General features: G+C 35.2%; 2 long non-coding RNA genes across 2 annotated transcripts in view; one reads left to right on the top strand and one right to left on the bottom strand.

Annotated features, from left to right (window-relative positions):
• Positions 1 to 5,655: 5,655 nt before the first annotated feature.
• Positions 5,656 to 9,812, top strand: LOC147832565 (uncharacterized). Its single transcript, XR_015516793.1, has 3 exons — positions 5,656 to 7,016; positions 7,499 to 8,712; positions 8,915 to 9,812. It is a non-coding gene; the product is annotated as an uncharacterized LOC147832565 (long non-coding RNA).
• A 1,525-nt stretch (positions 9,813 to 11,337) lies between these two features.
• Positions 11,338 to 13,441, bottom strand: part of LOC147832564 (uncharacterized) — a 59,836-nt gene continuing 57,732 nt past the window's right edge. Inside the window, exon 3 of the long non-coding RNA XR_015516787.1 lies at positions 11,338 to 12,652. This is a non-coding gene — a long non-coding RNA (uncharacterized LOC147832564). The remainder of the gene's footprint in view (positions 12,653 to 13,441) is intronic.

Genomic DNA, 13,441 nt, shown 5'->3' with positions numbered 1-13,441 from the left:
TAAAGCAGGGATCTCAAACTCAATTTACCTGGGGGCCGTAGGAGGCAAAGTCTGGGTAAGGCTGGGCCGCATAAGGGATTTCACAAAAAAAAAAGTCCTCAAATGTCATTATTAACAGTTTTAATTATTTCTTCTGAACATGAAGTGTCCTGAACATTAATAGAACATTGAGTGAAGATTATGAACGGTTCTTCTGAACATGGCATCTTTTGCCTACTCCTTGCTGCCAGAGACTTGACAGCGCTTCTTCTCACAAATCTGATTGCAGATCAGAAAAATTGGTGCAGATCTGCAGAGTGGATGCGCGCGTACAGAAGAGCGGTGTTATCGCGCGCGTACTGTTTAGCTGTGTTGTCGCGCGCGTACTCAAGAGCGGTGTTGTCGCGCGCCTACTGAAGGGCGGGACCGAAGGTGTGCCGCGTCGCGGGGGCACTTTTGATCATTTTGGAAGGGCACTTTCTATCCAAGACTAAAAAGGGCATGTGCACTGCACAGGTTGAGCCCTATGTGTGCACGTGCCTGCCCTCACCTAAAAAAAAGGCGTATATATGTATAAATAAAACACTCCCACCCCACTCCAGTCACATCAGTCTGTACCAGTCTGTATCTACCTATAATATATATAAGATGCAGGCTGTAGCTAGGTAGGTGGCAGGCTGCAGATAGGTAGCTAAGTGGCAGGCAGGGGCGGGAACAGCTTACATTGGTTCTGGCCGGCGCGAGTTCCCTCCTAACACTTCCCGCCCGTCACAGCGTCTAACAAAGGGGCGGGGTGCGTGGTGACGTCACCGGCACCCCCGCCCCTTTGTTTACACGGCGGGCGGGGAATGCCAGTGACCGCTGTGTACGGATAGAATCAGCGGAGCGGGGAGCGCTCTCTCTCCCCGCTCCGCTGATTCTGTCAGTGTACAGCAGTCGGCGCGGGCCACAAAATATTGCACTGAGGGCCGCAAATGGCCCGTGGGCCGCGAGTTTGAGACCCCTGATATAAAGGTCTTTTAGTGGCGATACCTTCAATACTTCATTGACTGTTTCAAATGCCAGTAGCGGATCTGCTGGTGCTCTTTATAGTTAATTACAAACATTGACAAAGTTAATCAGTATGAGACAAAAATATTGAATAATACTCCAGTCTACACACATTACACTCAGGTGTAATGGCAGCAAAAACAGAGAGCTACTTTTCATGTCATCACCTTAAAATTATAAGGTTGTTTATGACATTTTTGTCAAAACTGAGTTATTCACATATTCTTATTAAATGACAACTTATTTACATTATGGAATTTTTTAATAAATTCTCAACATTTTGAGGCTTAGTATTTAAAAAGCAAAAATTGTTTATCTATAAAGTCGAACTCTAGCTTGACTCTATAAGGTTCTTTCTCTGAGCCAATCAGCATTTCCAATGCACGCATAAGAGCCAATCAGGATCAGCTATCTTTGTCATTTCACCAGACTGCTCTGTTGACAATGGGAAAGACCAGAATGAACCACAAAATCAGAGTCGACTAAATAATGCAGCACCGCATAAAATTGAGCAGAAACCTGAAACTGAAAAAGTGTGTAAATATGATGATTTAGAGGCATTTTTGACATTGAGATGAAATGTTACACTTTACATTGTTGAAAAAGAGACAGTTATTAAAAAATGTAGTATTTTCTTTCGGCTTTGTCCATTTATTAATCTGGGATTGCCACAGGCACGCGCCCTACTTGGGTTATTCGCACGAAACCAGTAAAACAACATGGCACTTAAGATTTTAAGTATAAAATTTTGTAATTTGTTAACAAAAAAACATTACAATAAAGACAGCACTGTTCTCTACGAAGCACAATGTGTAATTTCAACATAATTTATGTATTTCTAATCATTTTACTGCATTTTCTACAGAAATTCTTATTACCGAAACATGTCCATGCATGTTTGAATGTGTATTATGTTGTAATTTAAACAAATTAGCATAAAAATGTTAGAATAAAAACAAATGAATTGTTTTAATAGATTATCTTGCATGACAAAACAAACAGTTTACAGAATATTCATGTATAATGACAATCAGAAAAAAATTAAAAATTAGGTGTTCGTGACAGATGTTCTCATCCTCCGCAACCATTTTAAAGTGCTGTTTAAACACACATAAAGAGTTTAAATAACGTTTAATTTTGTATAAAGGAGCACACATAGGCCAGTTGTTTTAAGATGACTGCCAGAAAAGAAAATCTTTTATATTTCTCCAGTTTAATGTAAAATTTTCTCCTGCCAAAATGGTTACACGACTTTTTGATTATCATTACCGAAACAGGTATTTTTCTACACTTACATAATTGTTAGATTTGCAAATTTTAATGAAAACAAACTTTTTTAAAGACTTAATTTTATCCACTGAGAATTTTTTTTTTTTTTTAATCATCATAGCTTCCCTATTATTTGCAAAACATATTGAGGCACCTCATTCTCCGCAGCTCTTTTCTCATATACCGCAACCATTTAGGGACAGTTGGGGTAGAGAGAACACGTGTTTCGGGAATGAGAATTTAAGTAAAATTGCATACTAGATTCAAATAACTCTTTTGAATTTAATGTTAATTTTAAAATGTACTAACTGTTTTTATTTTGCTTTGATTTGTTTTATTTTAAACAGTCAGCAATGAAAAAAATAAAATCTTTAGCTAAAGCTAGGTTGGAAAAAAAATTGTACAGCAACCCAGAACTACTTGAGGAGTATAAAAGGAAAGAAAGAGAGAGGTGAGATTTGGAGATGGCATAGCAGGTGTAATTACAAAAAGAAATACTCTACAGTGTTGGGAAATCTAATCATTTAAGTTAATAATTTATTTTTAATTTAATTAATTTAATTTAATTTATTCACGCAGTGTACAAATGCGCATACACACACACAAACATACACACACACAGAGGGCCCTATTATACACCTGGCGCAATGTGGCGTAAGGCGCAACGCAATTGTTGTTTGCTAGTTTCAGCTTGGTGCAAGAGTCGTTTTGAGGTTTTGCATCACGCTGTTTAAATAGCAAATGCATTTGAGCTCACATGTACGTCCATAGGCGTTCTGCTCTAAAAAGGCGTTCTGAGGGGAATTGCTAGTGCGGTGCTATTTTGAGAAACTGTAATAGATTTTTCAATAGACCAGAACAAAATAAATTGTAAAATATTACAAAACATTTTAGATTTTAGATTTAGATAATTTTCTAGCCTACATAAATATAAAAACCATATGCCTTCTTGATCTCGGGAGGCTTTTTTAGTTCATTAATAACAATTTGCTTTTGTATAATGTTATCATTATTAGCAGTATTATTATTATCTACATATTTATATTTGTTTTATTAAAGACAAGCTTAGATTTGCCCACCTGTCAGGTTTTAGACCATATGGGGCACAGCATGTGTATTAGGATATAACTCAGGTTTTTGACCACACTTCATTATTATTGTTCATTTATTAGTTTGCTGGAAATTAGAACTGAATTTAGAAATAGTTTTGAAACAAATCTTGCGCTTAACAAACTAAATTTTTTATTTACAGGCTAATTGACGTCTGTGCATAAAAGGTTTCCCTATTAGATCATGCATTACGATGCAAAGCGGATTTTTCCATCCTTATATTAGCAAAAGTGGATTCTGACACACCCTGAATGCGTTTGCCCCCTGCGCTTTGCATTTTGCGCATGGATCGTCAAAATAGAGCCCCGAGTGAGAAAGCGAAAATAACCAAATATGTTAAATATGAACATTTATAAAATATTTTGTTTGCAAAAATACTAATTCACCATGATTCTGAAAAAAGACGCTAAGTGTGAAAAACAAACACACTGCATCATACAAAATGTTAAGCCTTTTGTGTAGTCACTTTATAGCCATATGTAGTTTTTACGGTAATCAAAATACAAAACTTTCAACTGCAGTCTTTACTTCACCTAGAAATACCAAGTGTACCTGTCTGTGGACTGCAAGACAGGCGTGACATGAATGTGCGTAACTTGTAGTAAGTTAGAGAGACGCAATTTGCAGTAATGGAGATCCCATTGAACCATGTGAGATGTCACAACGAGATGTTGTTGGCAAGATGGTGGAAATACTTACAAGAGATCATTTTCACCAAAGTTTTCTCCAAATGTATCCACACCCAATTAATTTGATATATTATTATATTCATTTAGCAACTCGGTTACGACTTTAAGCACATCAAGTATGAAGTATACGGTTGGGTTTAGGGTTGTGGTTGGTATATGCGTTAATCACTGTGATGCTTGGGTTTAGGTGTGGAGTAGGTGTAGATGTTATTCATGATGGGTACATCGCCATCATGCCGACAACATAGAGTGACATGTGGGTCTCCGTGACTTTAAATTCTGCCTTTACTACAAGTTATGCCCTCTTCATGTTATGCCCCTGTCTTGCAGTCCACAGACAGACCCTACTCGGAAATACAGCACTGATTTAAACTTAATTAAAAATAAAAATTTATAAAATTCCATTGTTTTCAATAGGGGAAATGTATGTTAATTTACTGCATAAATATACATTTTTACCACAATCCCCCCCAAACAAAATTCAAAATAATAAAAATATTACAGTGCTTTTTCAGCTGTGGCGGCAGGCCTTTTACACAGATCTACCAACAACCTGTGGCGTTATTTCAATGACAAATGTCGTAAGCGCAGTATTACAAGTCGAGATCGCATTTATGTAATAGCCAACAGCATGGGGATCTCTTTGCTTGCACGCTGATTTCCTCTGCTCGTGCACAAAACTTCTTGCACACCCCCTCAAATATAAGCCGCTTCAGGAGCATGCAGATCTTCTTGTGCGCTCTCAAATAAACGCTGCTGAAGTGCAATTTAGTGTGTTTATGTCTCAAGCATTTATTAGATTTGCTAGGAATATTTATGAATGTATCTAATAGACGTACAGAGCGATATTAATGTGTCCTGAAGTAAACGGCTATACGTCGTGTTTGCTGGCCTCACAAATCATACACCTGTCAGTCAGACAGTCAGCACAGAACCTTAAGGGTTAAACAAATTATGCACAGCACCACTTTGGTTACAAAAAAGTTTGCGCTGTTATAATTCACTTACCTTTTAGTACGTTTTGGTGCGAGTATCACCCGCTATTAAAAAAATAAAATGTTTTGAATGAGAAGCTGTAATGTAGTCGTGGCGGGATGAATTTTGACGTGGCGTCCCGCCATGGAGGAATGAATGTAGCAGAAACCATGTATTATATAAATATGATTGCTAAATCATTTTAGCTAAATATAATAAGCTAAAAACTGTGGATATTTTAGTTGTTCATCCCTTTTTGACTGGCTAAGCCCACCAATTTGATTCCTAAATAAGGGACACCCGAGGGTTAAAGCTGTACTAGAGACCACACTATCTAGTGAGGATGATGATTTATTTCAGCTTATCCAAGCAAATGGACATTTTCTTTAAAATTAAAGTTATGTCTTAAAGCACTAATAATAAAGCAAATTAGAAATTCAGTGTTGATTTTTCTACATTAAATGTTTAACAAAATCTAATATTATACTTAAAATCAATGTTGAAATGATTAACCTAAATTCTGCAACCCATTTATCATTACCGCGACTTATGTTCCTTAAGTGATATTTTATTAATATTTTTTAATTGTTTGCTTTTCAATGCATGTGCATAATCTACAAATTGTGTCCTTTCCGCTTAGCCACATTATTTTGAAGACGCATCAGGTTTTATCAAAATACATTAAAAAGTGTTGTCAGTTGTGTACGGTGTTTCCGTAATAAGAAAAACAATAAAAATTAAAAAACCCTGTTAATTTAAAAATAAATGTTATTTTAGAATCTAAAATAATTTCACATCACTGTTAATAATCCCTTTTAAAAAAATGTCAAAATGAATTAGCTTTTTTGTAATCAATAATCAATAATTAATTTAGCAGACTGTTGCGGTATTGGGATTTTTTATTACTTGTTTTGGAAATTATACTCAAAAAGGTACTAAATGATGTGTATATATTTTTAAATTAATGATGACAAATGCTCCAGACTTTGTTTCAATTATCTGCAAAACCAAAATTGAATTTAAATAAAAAAAAAAAATCATGTTTGAAAAATTTTAAACGACCCACTTAATGACAGACGTGCATCTACTTTAGTGAACAGAACCTGCATAGGCTGTGGATAACAGGTAATAAAGTTGTTAATAATAATCAGTTTGTGGCACAGAGTAATCGTTTTGGAGCCGCGCGCAAAATATGAACAGCACTTAGCAGTGAAAATGAAACCGAAAGCGTGCACATCATTTAATCATATCGCATTTTAGAGTTATGTTTGCGACAAGCATTTGATAATTTTTTCTTTCATGGCGAACACACAGTTGTGCATGAAAATAAATGTTCACAGTGTCAGTATAACAACTCTAGTCTATATAATGTTGATTTTACCAGTAAATAAATGGTCTAATAATGTTGTCAATGACAGACTGCAAGCATAGGCCTATAGCTCAAAAATAATTCAACATCAGAATTATTATAAGTAGAATAGAATTATTTATAGAAACCAGTAGACCTACACATAATATTGTTGGTTTACCAAGTTTGATGAAAGACAATATTAATTGCAGACTCATATTAACCTTTATTTTACATCTACAGAATCGTGAGAAAATCGAGATCTTTATTTTAAGCTAAAAATTGTGATTCTCATTTTAGCCAAACGTGCAGCTCCAGTTCACAGTATGTTAAAAGGTAAACTAAATTATATACATTCATTCTGCATGGTGCTAGTTCAAAGTTAATACGTTGACCTTAAAATTAAAGGGGATGGAAATGTTGTATATTTCATGGCATTGTTATTTCACTACAGCACCCAGAATGCATTGTGATGTGTACTGGAAATGCCTGGTTGTTGTAGTTTTTATCTAAAAGAGCGAAGTAAAACGGAGAGCAGTCGAGCCAGCCTTTGTGTCATCTTATTCTTTACGCAACGTTCATTATCTACACCAGGGGTTGCCAAACTTTTCAGGCCGCGACCCCCAAAATGACAATGCCAGTGACTCGCGACCCCCAATATCCTCTGAGGTGGTTATAAATACAGAAACCTTGCATGCAATGGTGCACACACAACATTGGACCCAAGTCTATTCTTCTTTTAATTTTTTTAATGTATGAGAGCTGTAAATGGGCCACAAAGTTTAACCAGGTGTTATGAAATCTGCTGCATCTGACGCTATTGCTGTGTCTTTAATATAATGTAATTACCCCAGGGGTTGCAATCCAATAGAAGTAGTAACTATAAGCTACTATAGTAACTATATATGGTATAAACGACTATTTTTTCTCTTCAGTAGTTTATGGATAAAATATGGTAATTCTTATGGCTTAATAAAAATAAATAGATTTTTGGAAACCACCAGGCGACCCCCCCTTCATTGTCTCGCAACCCCAGGGGGGTCCCGACCCCCACTTTGAGAACCATTGATCTACACAGATATAATAGTTTTAGAGGCATATAGATCTCTGTTTGATCTGTTTTCTTTTTAAGCAGTTCTTGGACCTATATGTTTATTTCAATGGCCTAAAATGACAGGTTGAGGGGTTGGTCCTCTAATTGCACTTTGCATTGAGAAAGCTATGTTCATCATGCTCACTTCATCATGTTGTGAACAACTTGAATTTAAAGTCAATAAAATACTGGCAACAATAAGAAAAGAAAACAAACTGCATCTTGTCATGGCATATATAGGCTTGTTGTGTCTAATATCAATATACCCAAGCTATTCACAGATATTGCCAGATAATCACTGTACCTCACCCATACTTTAAACAGACTGAGGGGGCTTTTACACCTAGACTTTTGTTTTGGAACCTGTCTCGTTTGCCCAGTTAGCGCTGTTCGTTTGGCATATGTGAATCCAGCAATCGCGCTTGGATCTGCGTCAAATCAATCACTTTGAAATTGCTTGAATGAGGTGATCTTGGCTCGATTGAAATGAACTCTGGAGCAGATCGATTGTAGTGAGAAAGCGAGACAATCCGAGCCCATTTATATCACATTGTTTTTTAGAAACTCTGACCAATGTGAGGAGAGTTTACTCACATGTGACTTGTTTTAGCTCTTTTGGTCTGTTTAGAAACTTTGCAGTTTGAAAGCGAACCACACCAAGAGCAGTGCAACAATGTAGCAATTGTAATGTCTGTTTTGGAACAACTGAATTGATTCACAGATGTGAAATCACCCTCAGATCATTTGTGATTCTGACTGTCATCCTTTCTTGCATTGTCTTGAGCCTTCCCGTTGCCAATTATATATTGTTAGTAGCCTGCATTGGTCACAGTCATAATGCTAAATCATATTGCTTTCTAATGGATGTAAAATGCTCTGCAGTACATTTAGTCAATTTACAATTAAAAATTTTAAATCTATAGTTATTTTGGTGAAAGTAACTAAAAAGTAATATAAGAGTCATGTAAAATATTACAATTCAGAGACAATAATATTGTAAGGTAAAGGATTACTTTAAATAACAGTAACAAGTAATCTTTAATGTGATAGTTTGTAAGTAACTTGCATAACACTGGTTGTTAGCATGGTTCTAGTACAAATTACCATGTTATTAGCATGATTTAAGCATAGATTAGCATGCTATTGGCATGATTCTAGTAAAAATTAGCATGTTATTACCATGACTCTAGCATGGATTAGCATATAATTAGCATGATTCAAGCATGGGTTAGCATAATTCTAGTATGAATTAGCATGTTTTAGCATGATTCTAGCATGAATTAGCATACGTCAAGCATGGATTAACATGCTATTTGCATGATTCTAGTACAAATTAGCATGTTATTAGCATGATTCAAGCATGGATTAGTATGCTATAAGCATGATTATAGCATGGATTAGCATGTTATTAGCATGATTCGAGCATGTATTAGCATGTTTTTAGCATAATTCAAGCATGTTTTAGCATAATTCTAGCATGAATTAGCATGTTATTATCATGAATCTAGGATGGATTACCATGTTATTAACATGATTCTAGCGAGGATTATCATGTTGTTAGCATGATTCCAGTGTGAATTAGCCTGTTTTAGTATGATTATTGCATGGATTAGCTTGTTATTTTCATGATTATAGTACAAATTAGCATGTTATTAGCATAATTCTAGCATGAAATAGCATACTGCAAGCATGGATTAACATGTTATTTGCATGATTCTAGTACAAATTAGCATGTTATTAGCATGATTCAAGCATAGATTAGCATGCTATTAACATGATTCTAGCATGGATTAGCATGTTGTTAGCATGATTCTAGTATAAATTAGCATGTTTTAGCATAATTCTAGCATGAATTAGCATGATATTATCCTGAATCTAGGGTGGATTAGCATGTTATTAACATGATTCTAGCTAGGATTATCACGTTACCATTGTTCTAGCATGGATTAGCTTGTTATTAGCATGAATTTAGTACAAATTAGCATGTTGTCAACATTATTCCGGCATGAATTAGGTTATTAGCGTGATTTTAGCATGAATTAGCATGATTCTATCATAAATTAGCATGCTATTAGCATGTTTCTAGCATGACTTAACATGTTATTAGCATGATTCTAGCATAAATTAGCATGTTAAAAGCATACTTCTAGCATGATCAAGCACGTTATTAGGATGATTCTAGCATGACTTAGCAGGTTATTAGCATGATTCTAGCATGATTTAACATGTTATTATTGTGATTTAACCATGAATTAGCATGTTTTTAGCATGATTCTAGCATGAATTAGCATGTTATTAGCATAATTCTAGCATAGCTTAGCATGATTCTAGTACAAATTAGCATGTATTTAACATAATTTTAGCATGAATTAGCATATTACCATAAATCTAGGATGGATGTTATTAACATGATTCTAGCATTGAATTAGCATGATTCTAGTATGGATTTGCATGTTGTTAGCATGATTCTAGCATGAATTAGCATGTTATTAGCATGATTTTACGAATTAGCATAATTCTAGCATGAATTAGCATATTATTAAATAATTTTTTAAGAGCTTTTCTCATCTGGAAATGGTGAAATCCGGAACTGCTGCTCATCTCCTTTTAATAAAGACGCGGATTTAGTTTGTGTTGATTATCCTGTCTTTCCAGATTTGGTAAGTGAGCGACTAGTGGTCTTTGTTTGTTTATTCAGAGGCAAAGTTCGTTTGTATCGTCCGCAGTACTCTTTCAGAGTTTTAAGACAGACCTTAGTCAAATGATTTCTAAGTTAATAAAGTTTACCGTACATTATCATCACTACAATATGGACTAAAAAATCTGCTGAAAATTCTGCTCTTCCGAGTTTAAACGTTTAAGCACCACAACCAAACTTACCGTCGCATTTTGTGACAGGAATATCACACGCGGATTTCTGACACTACCTACTGAGTGCATTTAAGTTACAGAGAAATGCGGAGGGTTTTTTGTCTCTCATTCGCTGTGCGGTAACAAACATTGCATGAAAAATACACGCTTCCAGCAATTCCTCGAATGAAATATTTCGTTTGTCACGAGGGGCCTGAATGAAAGAGCCAAACTGCAGTTAAAGTCCACTATTTAATAATTTGGCAAACAATTTCATGACTGATGTTCATTTAAAAAAAAAAACAGTCACTGTCTTTCTCTTCTGCGTCTGTGTTTTTTTTGCTTGAGTGAAAATCAGCGCATGCCCAAACCGACACTCCCAATTTTATGCAAAGATTTATGGACCATCCCTTTTTCCTTCCTCCGACACCCCCCAACCCCTAAACAGAACTGGACACGCCTACTTTTCTGGCTTTTTCCAAAGTAGCGATGTGAACACCCTGCTAAAACGGGGGGTCATAGCCCTTTAGCATGATTCTAGCATGGATTAGCATAATTGTAGCATAAATTGGCATGTCATTAACATGATTCTAGAATGAATTTGTATGTTTTAGCATAATTCTAGCATGACTGGAATATATATATGTTGCTAGCATGATTGGCATCTCATTAGCATGTTTCCAGTATAAATTAGCATGTCATTAGCTTGATTAGCATATGAATTGCATATTGCTAGCATGATTGGCATGTCACTAACATGTTAGAATTATTAGCATTTGTAGTTACAAACAAGATAATATTTATAAATGTTTCTTTCTTACAGTATTTGGTTATTTATAGTTGTACAGGTAAATATACACAGTACAGTACACATGTCCTTACAAACATACTATGTCATTACTTTGTACTTACAGTTGAAGTCAGAATTATTAGCCCCCCTTTTTTATTATTATTTTTATTTTTTAAATATTCTTCAAATGATGTTTAACGGAGCAGGGAAATGTTCACAGTATGTCTGATTATTTTTTCTTTTTATTTTTTTATTTCAGCTAGAATAAAAGCAGTTCTTAATTTTTTAAAAACCATTTTAAAGACAAAATTATTAGCCCCTTTAAGCTATATTTTTCCAGATAGTCTACAGAACAAACCATTGTTATACAATAACTTGCCTAATTACCCAAACCTGCCTATTTAAGCCTTTAAATGTCCCTTTAAACTGTATAGAAGTGTCTTGAAAAATATCTAGTCAAATATTATTTACTGTCATCATGGCAAAGATAAAATAAATTAGTTATTAGAGATAGATAAGTTATTAAAGGGCACCTAGGTTACCCCTTTTTTCAGATTTAATATAAGTCTTTTGCGTCTCTAGAACGTGTATATAAAGCTTCAGATCAAAATACCCATCAGATTTTTCATTATACCTTTTACAAGATGCTGTTTTATACTGATTTCCAGCAGGGGGTGGTTTTGTCGTACTGCGCCTTTAAGACGAGTTTTTCCCGCCTACTTCTTCTACATGCCTCCTCCCTTAGCTGCGTCAGACAACAGACAGACTTAAAGGAAGAAGGTCTCACATTGCGCTTGTGAGATACTACAGTAAGAACTAACCTTTACTAATCAGTATTGTGAAGTTGCATTGATGAGTCACACACAATATCGTTACAAAGTAAACGCGCGCGCACACGCACGCAAGCACGCACGCATGCACACACGCACACACACACACACACACACACACCGCAGATGACACACACACAGGCAGGCAGACAGACAGAGCGCGCTTAGCTTAGCTAAGGCTAACCTCAAGTACTGTGTGGATATCTGTTATGCTAATGTACAAAATAAACCTGATTTAACTTCCACAAACCGGGATTGAAGCATCTTCTTTTATAATTGTTCTGACACGCGGCTGTGCTGATGAAGTAAAGCTGAAGTAAAACGCTGTAATTAATTACACACATACTCTGTTTTAAAATACTTTAAACATGTAAAACTTACTCTTAATCACATTTGATGATGATTGCTGATTCTAGCGAACAGAACAGACCTTTTATTCCCGGTTGCTTTGCGTATGTCTGTCTGGTCTTGTTGACATATACACGCGACTACCGGAACATGTTAATACGAGCAGCTGTCAATTAATTCGGTGGGCGGGGGGATCGCACACCTACGTAATGGTGCGATCGATTTGAAAACAGCTCCAATTGGCCGAACCCTTTTTTTGTAGTTAAATTGAAAAAAAAGGACTGGGTGTGTTCATATCACCCCAGTATGACGGTCTATACACTGTTAACCCTTACCGTAGATTATGCAGTAAATAACTATAAAATAGCCAGTGTTTAGCTGTAATGAAAGGAAACAGTATTTTACTGTAAAAGGAGCAGGATTTGTATGAAATTCTGTAGTGCAAAGAATAAATTACAGTAATTTACTCTATGTACCATTACAGATATTTACTGTGATAATAAATGGGAAATTACTGTTCAACCATAAACAAGCATTGCTAAATAACTAGTAAAAATGTTTATAAAAAAAATTAATACATCTTAAACAGCACGCACATACATTTTTGCAGAGACTCAATGAATTTGTCTGGAAAACTTCAAATGAAGTAAGTTAATGTGGCATTAACAGTATAGTATAAAGGCTTTCCTAAATAAATGTATAAACCATGTTATTTTTTGTGTTTTTTATTATTACTACAGATTTGGAACGACATGAGAATCAGATTATTTATTATTATTATTATTATTATTTATTTTTTATTTTTTGCTTTGGATAAAGTTTGTATATTTTTATTGTTTTTTATTAAACGATATGTGCATAATTGTGATACATGTAGGCAGTTGCTTTGAAAATATGCTATGTACCAGGGGTGTCAAACTCCTGGAAGGAACGCAGCCTAGTAGAATTTAGTTCCAGCCCTGCTTCAACATGTTATCTTTAGATTTAGTTTGATCAGGTGTGTTTAATTAAGGTTAAAGCTTAACTGCACTGTTACCCTGTAGATTATGCAGTAAATAACTGTAAAATAGCCAGTGTTTTGCTGTAATGAAAGAAACAGTATTTTACTGT

This window comes from Danio rerio, chromosome 19 (assembly GCF_052040795.2).
Source record: "Danio rerio strain M-AB ecotype USA chromosome 19, GRCz13ab, whole genome shotgun sequence".
NCBI classification, from domain to species: Eukaryota; Metazoa; Chordata; class Actinopteri; order Cypriniformes; family Danionidae; genus Danio; species Danio rerio.
This window is presented reverse-complemented; position numbering and strand designations above follow the sequence as displayed.